This window comes from Oncorhynchus kisutch, unplaced genomic scaffold (assembly GCF_002021735.2).
Source record: "Oncorhynchus kisutch isolate 150728-3 unplaced genomic scaffold, Okis_V2 Okis01b-Okis20b_hom, whole genome shotgun sequence".
NCBI classification, from domain to species: domain Eukaryota; kingdom Metazoa; phylum Chordata; class Actinopteri; order Salmoniformes; family Salmonidae; genus Oncorhynchus; species Oncorhynchus kisutch.
In genome coordinates this window covers 4,993,817-5,002,725 of record NW_022261978.1, presented here as the reverse complement: position 1 = coordinate 5,002,725, position 8,909 = coordinate 4,993,817, and the positions used below count along the sequence as shown (strand labels likewise).

The 8,909-nt window shown below is 42.7% G+C and overlaps 1 long non-coding RNA gene across 1 annotated transcript; it reads left to right on the top strand.

Moving 5' to 3' along the window:
- The first annotated feature begins 4,149 nt into the window (after positions 1 to 4,149).
- LOC116358980 (uncharacterized) lies at positions 4,150 to 7,808 on the top strand. Its single transcript, XR_004206568.1, has 2 exons — positions 4,150 to 4,707; positions 6,867 to 7,808. It is a non-coding gene; the product is annotated as an uncharacterized LOC116358980 (long non-coding RNA).
- Positions 7,809 to 8,909: the final 1,101 nt, after the last annotated feature.

Here is an 8,909-nt window from a genome sequence, read left to right as displayed (position 1 = left end):
AGTTGGGTTGTAGAGGAGGGATGTTTATTCTGTTCAGAAACTCATCTGTTGAGTTTATAACTTACAAAGACTGTATTTTGATCAATATATTGATGTGTACTTTAACTATATTGTCATCATCTCAACAATGTGTTCCTCCTCTGATTAAATAACCATGGTAACTTCAGAACAGAGAAGATGACAGTTTTAACACTTAGTCACCACAGATAGCTGAGTTGTTTTGTGGTTTAGAAGTCTAACATCCGGCCGGTTTGAACCAGTTTCACTCTGCAGCACATAGACCTCCAGACACTGAAGTCATTTCATAGAAATTAGGATGTGCAGGCTAATGCCCAGCCTTCATGACCACCATCACTATCTCAATCTCTCTGACATGCTTTGGCAATGTAAACATATGTTAAATAAAGCCCTTTGATTTGAATTGAATTGAGAGAGAAAGAAAGAATGGGAGACAAAGAGGCACAGAGAGAGAGAGAGGCACAGTGAATAACACCATTGTAAATACAACCCATATTTATGTTTATTTATTTAACTTTAACAATTTGGACATCATTACAACACCGTACATAGACATAATTGAACATTTGAAATGTCTTTATTACTTTGGAACTTGTGAGTGTAATATTTACTGTTCACTTTTTATAGTTTATTTCACTTTTGTTTATACATTTAACAATTGCTTTGGCAATATAAACATATGTTTCCCATAACAATAAAACTCCTTGAATTGAAGTGAATTGAGAATGAAAGAGAGAAGCGAGAAAGAGAGAGAAAGATAGAGAGAGAAAGAGAGAGAGAGAGAGAGACAGAGACAGAGACAGAGAGAGAGAGACAGAGAGAGAGAGAGAGACAGAGAGAGAGAGAGGAGAGAGAGAGAGAGACAGAGAGAGAGAGAGAGAGAGAGAGAGAGAGGAGAGAGAGAGAGAGAGACAGAGAGAGAGAGAGAGAGAGAGAGAGAGAGAGGCGAGAGAAAGAGAGAGAGAGAGAGAGAGAGAGAGAGAGAGAGAGAGAGAGAGAGACAGAGAGAGAGAGAGAGAGAGAGAGAGACAGAGAGAGAGAGAGAGAGAGAGAGGAGTGGGGTGTCAGAAGGAGGAGCTTCATTTAAGGCAGACAGAACACTTCAGAAACACCCTGCTGTCAGATGAGTAGCTGACAGACAAGCTGTTGTGGACCTCTGAACTAGCTGGTAGTATAGTAAAGTAACTTCAACATTAAAGTAAATAGCAGTATAGTAACTGAGGTAGTAAAGTAACTTTAACAGTATAGTAACTGTGATAGTAAAGTAACTTTAACAGTATAGTAACTGTGATAGTAAAGTAACTTTAACAGTATAGTAACTGTGGTAGTAAAGTAACTTTAACAGTATAGTAACTGTGGTAGTAAAGTAACTTTAACAGTATAGTAACTGAGGAGTAACTGTCCAGAATGAAGATACTCCATGTTGTCTCCTGCTGTCTCCTCTCAGGTGAGTCTTTACCTGGGTTTGTGCAGGATTAAAATCAGGTTTGTAGAGGGTTAAAGTTAGATTTGAGCAGGGCTAAAGTTAGATTTGAGCAGGGATAAAGTTAGATTTGAGCAGGGTTAATGTTAGATTTGAGCAGGGTTAATGTTAGATTTGAGCAGGGTTAATGTTAGATTTGAGCAGGGTTAATGTTAGATTTGAGCAGGGTTAATGTTAGATTTGAGCAGGGTTAAAGTTAGATTTGAGCAAAGTTAGATGTGAGCAGGGTTAAAGTTAGATTTGAGCAGGGTTAAAGTTAGATTTGAGAAGGGTTAATGTTAGATTTGAGCAGGGTTAAAGTTAGATGTGAGCAAAGTTAGATGTGAGCAGGGTTAAAGTTAGATTTGAGCAGGGTTAAAGTTAGATTTGAGAAGGGTTAATGTTAGATTTGAGCAGGGTTAAAGTTAGATGTGAGCAGGGTTAAAGTTAGATTTGAGCAGGGTTAATGTTAGATTTGAGCAGGGTTAATGTTAGATTTGAGCAGGGATAAAGTTAGATTTGAGCAGGGCTAAAGTATATCTCACAGGTCATCAGTTGTGACTGTACTGTGTGTTTCTGTTTGACAGCTGGCATTAATGTGAAGGGGGTGGTAGCAGGACAAGTCAAAATCAAATGCTCTCACACATGGGCAGGTGACAATGAAAAATATTTCTGCAAAATAAAATGTTACCATAGAGATCGTCTTGTTCAAACTGAGGGCAACAAGAATTATATTGAGAAAGGGAGATACACCATAGAAGACTTAAGGAATGGAGTCTCCTATGTGACCATCAAGAACCTGAGGAAGACAGACTCTGGTACCTACTGGTGTGGAGTGGAGAGATATGGCCCAGACACATACCAAGAGGTGCATCTCACAGTTACAGATGGTAAATTCAGAGATATTATTTGTTACAGGCTTCATGACTTCATTAGAGAAAAGCAAAATGGTGACAGTATTTGTGGATGCCTGATTCTTTTGTTTTACACACAGCTCCTCCTAGACCGTCAACTGTCACCTCCAGACCTCATGTCTGCACAACATCCTCTAACCTCTCGGCAACATTATCTAACATCTCCACAACCCTCCCAAACCTCTCTGCAACATTATCTAACATCTCCACAACCCTCCCAAACCTCTCTGCAACATTATCTAACATCTCCACAACCCTCCCAAACCTCTCTGCAACATTATCTAACATCTCCACAACCCTCCCAAACCTCTCTACAACATTATCTAACATCTCTAAAACATTTCTGGCATCTGGAGAAATCAGTGGTCCTGCTTCGTCTAGAGCAGGTATGATGCATTTCTCATCTCAGTCAATAATACTACTAATATGTTGTGATATTAAATGCTGTAATGTTGGAGGAAATCAATTGTAACTGTTCATGCTTTGGACAAATCTCTCTCTCTCTGACTGCTCTCCTGGTGTAGGACAGAGTCAGAGCTGGGGGCTAAAATATGGTGTAGACGTGAGTTTATTCAGAAGTCTACAGCAAGTGATGCAACACTGGAGGATTTGGGCTCCTCATGTATCACTTGACAATAAAGGAGAGCTGCAGATACATCTGTTTTCTCCTCCGCTAGGAGCTCAGATACATCTGTTTTCTACTCCGCTAGGAGCTCAGATACATCTGTTTTCTACTCCGCTAGGAGCTCAGATACATCTGTTTTCTACTCCGCTAGGAGCTCAGATACATCTGTTTTCTACTCCGCTAGGAGCTCAGATACATCTGTTTTCTACTCCGCTAGGAGCTCAGATACATCTGTTTTCTCCTCCGCTAGGAGCTCAGATACATCTGTTTTCTCCTCCGCTAGGAGCTCAGATACATCTGTTTTCTACTCCGCTAGGAGCTCAGATACATCTGTTTTCTCCTCCGCTAGGAGCTCAGATACATCTGTTTTCTACTCCGCTAGGAGCTCAGATACATCTGTTTTCTCCTCCGCTAGCCAGCACCCCTAGCCAGCACCTCTAGCCAGCACCTCTAGCCAGCACCTCTAGCCAGCACCTCTAGCCAGCACCTCTAGCCAGCACCCCTAGCCAGCACCTCTAGCCAGCACCTCTAGCCAGCACCTCTAGCCAGCACCTCTAGCCAGCACCCCTAGCCAGCACCTCTAGCCAGCACCTCTAGCCAGCACCCCTAGCCAGCACCTCTAGCCAGCACCTCTAGCCAGCACCTCTAGCCAGCACCCCTAGCCAGCACCCCTAGCCAGCACCTCTAGCCAGCACCCCTAGCCAGCACCGCTAGCCAGCACCTCACCCTAATAGGTGTGCGTTTCTTTTTCTTCTAGATTCTCCTCATGTATCACCTTTATTTTCTGTCTGTCTTCCTGCCTTACTGAGAGACTGACTGAACAACCCGCTGAGAAAACAACTGATCGAATGAACATCATGTTATCTATTTAAAAAAAAAAAAATTTTAACTAGGCAAGTCAGGAAAGAACAAATTCTTATTTGTAAAAGAACAAATTCTTATTTGTAAAAGAACAAATTCTTATTTTCCCACCGGGGACCAGTGGGTTAACTGCCTTGTTCAGGGGCGGAACGACATATTTTTACCTTGTCAGCTCAGGGATTCGATCCAGCAACCTCTCGGTTACTGAACGCTCTAACAACTAGGCTACCTGACATCTTTAATATATACAGTACTCTGACATTCCTATATCTCTAATATATACAGTACTGTGGTCAGGTCTGATGGTATCTATGATATATACAGTACTCTGTAAAGCCTCTACTCCTGTCTGTGGTCAGGTCTGATGGTATCTATGATATATACAGTACTCTGTAAAGCCTCTACTCCTGTCTGTGGTCAGGTCTGATGGTATCTATGATATATACAGTACTCTGTAAAGCCTCTACTCCTGTCTGTGGTCAGGTCTGATGGTATCTATGATATATACAGTACTCTGTAAAGCCTCTCCTCCTGTCTGTGGTCAGGTCTGATGGTATCTATGATATATACAGTACTCTGTAAAGCCTCTCCTCCTGTCTGTGGTCAGGTCTGATGGTATCTATGATATATACAGTACTCTGTAAAGCCTGTCCTCCTGTCTGTGGTCAGGTCTGATGGTGTGGACCAGTGCTGGTCTGGTAGTCATGGTGACAGTGTTAGGACTGGTCCTGCTCCTGTTCTACAGACAGAGGAGAGGAACCAGGAGAACACCACCACCACCACCACCACCAGTCTCCTCCAACACACAATCTGACCCTACTGGAGAGGTGAGAGATGTGTGTGTGTGTGTGTGTGTGTGTGTGTGTGTGTGTGTGTGTGTGTGTGTGTGTGTGTGTGTGTGTGTGTGTGTGTGTGTGTGTGTGTGTGTGTGTGTGTGTGTGTGTGTGTGTGTCCATGATAACTTGTAGTGTAGAGGTGATAGACAGGGAGGTGGTAAACTAAACATTAAGGGTTGAGTGTGTGAGTCTACAGCCTCTAGTGGGATTCTACTGTCGTCTGTTATCAGTCCATGATAACTTGTAGTGTAGAGGTGACAGACAGGGAGGTGGTAAACTAAACATTAAGGGTTGAGTGTGTGAGTCTACAGCCTCTAGTGGGATTCTACTGTCGTCTGTTATCAGTCCATGATAACTTGTAGTGTAGAGGTGATAGACAGGGAGGTGGTAAACTAAACATTAAGGGTTGAGTGTGTGAGTCTACAGCCTCTAGTGGGATTCTACTGTCGTCTGTTATCATTACAGGAAGGAAAACAGTGGCAAACAGCACGTGTTGATGGTTGAGGACCTCCACTTCTTTTCATATCTGAACATGTATCTATTGTCATTGGTTCTCTATACACACATTGGGGCAAAAAAGTATTTAGTCAGCCACCAATTGTGCAAGTTCTCCCACTTAAAAAGATGAGAGAGGCCTGTAATTTTCATCATAGGTACACCAACTATGACAGACAAAATGAGAGAAAAAAAATCCAGAAAATCACATTGTAGGATTTTTAATGAATTTATTTGCAAATTATGGTGGAAAATATGTATTTGGTCACCTACAAACAAGCAAGATTTCTGACTCTCACAGACCTGTAACTTCTTCTTTAAGAGGCTCCTCTGTCCTCCACTCGTTACCTGTATTAATGGCACCTGTTTGAACTTGTTATCAGTATAAAAAACACCGGTCCACAACCTCAAACAGTCACACTCCAAACTCCACTATGGCCAAGACCAAAGAGCTGTCAAAGGACACCAGAAACAAAATTGTAGACCTGCACCAGGCTGGGAAGACTGAATCTGCAATAGGTAAGCAGCTTGGTTTGAAGAAATCAACTGTGGGAGCAATTATTAGGAAATGAAAGAGATACAAGACCACTGATAATCTCCCTCGATCTGGGGCTCCACGCAAGATCTCACCCCGTGGGGTCAAAATGATCACAAGAACGGTGAGCAAAAATCCCAGAACCACATGGGGGGACCTAGTGAATGACCTGCAGAGAGCTGGGACCAAAGTAACAAAGCCTACCATCAGTAACACACTACGCTGCCAGGGACTCAAATCCTGCAGTGCCAGACGTGTCCCCCTGCTTAAGCCAGTACATGTCCAGGCCCGTCTGAAGTTTGCTAGAAAGCATTTGGATGATCCAGAAGAAGATTGGGAGAATGTCATACGGTCAGATGAAACAAAAAAGTATAACTTTTTGGTAAAAACTCAACTCGTCGTGTTTGGAGGATAAAGAATGCTGAGTTGCATCCAAAGAACACCATACCTACTGTGAAGCATGGGGGTGGAAACATCATGCTTTGGGGCTGTTTTTCTGCAAAGGGACCAGGACGACTGATCCGTGTAAAGGAAAGAATGAATGGGGCCATGTATCGTGAGATTTTGAGTGAAAACTTCCCTCCATCAGCAAGGGCATTGAAGATGAAACGTGGCTGGGTCTTTCAGCATGACAATGATCCCAAACACCCCGCCCGGGCAACGAAGGAGTGGCTTCGTAAGAAGCATTTCAAGGTCCTGGAGTGGCCTAGCTAGTCACCAGATCTCAACCCCATAGAAAATCTTTGGAGGGAGTTGAAAGTCCGTGTTGCCCAGCAACAGCCCCAAAACATCACTGCTCTAGAGGAGATCTGCATGGAGGAATGGGTCAAAATACCAGCAACAGTGTGTGAAGACTCTGACCTCTGTCATTGCCAACAAAGGGTATATAACAAAGTATTGAGATAAACATTTGTTATAGACCAAATACTTATTTTCCACCATAATTTGCAAATGTGATTTTCAGGATTTTTTTTTCTAATTTTGTCTTTCATAGTTGATGTGTACCTATGATGAAAATGACATCTTTTTAAGTGGGAGAACTTGACCAATTGGACCAATTGGTGGCTGACTAAATACTTTTTTGCCCCACTGTATCTATTGTCATTGGTTCTCTATGCAGGTTGACTGTGTGTATGAGGAGATCAGAGAGGCAGACAGACAGACAGACACACTTCCTGTGGTCATCTCTTCAGTTAACTCCACTGTCAACTCACCTACCAACTCTACAACCTACCCTGCTGGCCAAGCAATCGGTGTCCCACACTGTGACATCTATGCTAACGCTAGCTGCCACAAAGATGATATAAATCCAAGTTATTCTACTGCAGATCACCCAGATTCTCTCATCTACTCCAATGTGGATCTACCTACAGATTCTAGAGTCTCCTCAAGTCCTTCAACAGCCAGTGGAACCCAGGATGATTCCATCTATTCTACAGCTCAGCTACCCAAAGATACTGTAGAATAAACAAGATACCCTGCTGTACACCTCTCTAAAGACACTCCAGAAGATTCCCTCTACTCTACAGCCCAGCTACCCAAAATAATATAGTACTTTTGAATCTCTACAAGGGATACATCCCAAATGACACCCTATTATCTATCCCCCATATGGACCCTGGACAAAGGCAGTGCTCTATAGAGAACAAGGTGCCATCTGGGATGAAGAGAAGCTCCCTGTAGAGAGACGAAGGGTTGTCACCACAGAGCCGCCATCTTGGAACGACATTAAAAAACAATCCCTTTCCTGTTTCAAATCCTCCTTGACATATTGTATTAAAACAGCTCATGTAGTTTTACTGAATATAATGTCTGTAACATATGAACATCTGGCTTTAAAATCACTTTTATCTCCAGATTTTGTGAAAGTCAACCAACATTATTGTAAATACTTGTGTAAATATGAACTATGTGTTTTGTCAAATCTTGTCTTCATTTAGGCTGTTATAATAATGAAGACAGTAATACCATTATAGTCCGTTCTACCTTTGAGATTTACATATCTATTGTGTATGTATATACACTGTGCCTTTTAAAGCATTTCATTAAAACATCAAAATAGTCAAGTGTGTGTTTATGTGTGTTTGTAGTGTGTGTTTGTCAGTGTGTGTGTGTGTGTGTAGTGAAGGTACTGTTACAGTAGTAGTGTAGGGTGTAGTGAAGGTACTGTGACAGGAGTAGTGTAGGGTGTAGTGAAGGTACTGTAACAGGAGTAGTGAAGGTACTGTAACAGGAGTAGTGTAGGGTGTAGTGAAGGTACTGTAACAGGAGTAGTGTAGGGTGTAGTGAAGGTACTGTGACAGGAGTAGTGTAGGGTGTAGTGAAGGTACTGTGACAGGAGTAGTGTAGGGTGTAGTGAAGGTACTGTAACAGGAGTAGTGAAGGGTGTAGTGAAGGTACTGTGACAGGAGTAGTGTAGGGTGTAGTGAAGGTACTGTGACAGGAGTAGTGTAGGGTGTAGTGAAGGTACTGTGACAGGAGTAGTGTAGGGTGTTGTGAAGGTACTAAAACAGGAGTAGTGTAGGGTGTAGTGAAGGTACTGTTACAGTAGTAGTGTAGGGTGTAGTGAAGGTACTGTTAAAGGAGTAGTGTAGGGTGTAGTGAAGGTACTATAACAGGAGTAGTGTAGGGTGTAGTGAAGGTACTATAACAGGAGTAGTATAGGGTGTAGTGAAGGTACTGTGACAGGAGTAGTGTAGGGTGTCGTGAAGGTACTGTGACAGGAGTAGTGTAGGGTGTAGTGAAGGTACTGTAACAGGAGTAGTGTAGAGTGTAGTGAAGGTAATGTAACAGGAGCAGTGTAGGGTATAGTGAAGGTACTGTGGCAGAAGTAGTGTAGGGTGTAGTGAAGGTACTGTAACAGGAGTAGTGTAAGGGGGTAGTGACGGTACTGTAACAGGAGTAGTGTAGGGTGTAGTGAAGGTACTGTAACATGAGTAGTGTAGGGTGTAGTGAAGGTACTGTAACAGGAGTAGTGAAGGGTGTAGTGAAGGTACTGTAACAGGAGTAGTGTAGGGTGTAGTGAAGGTACTGTAACAGGAGTAGTGAAGGGTGTAGTGAAGGTACTGTGAAAGGTGTAGTGAAGGTACTGTAACAGGAGTAGGGTAGGGTGTAGTGAAGGTACTGTAACAGGAGTAGCGTAGGGTGTAGTGAAGGTACTGTA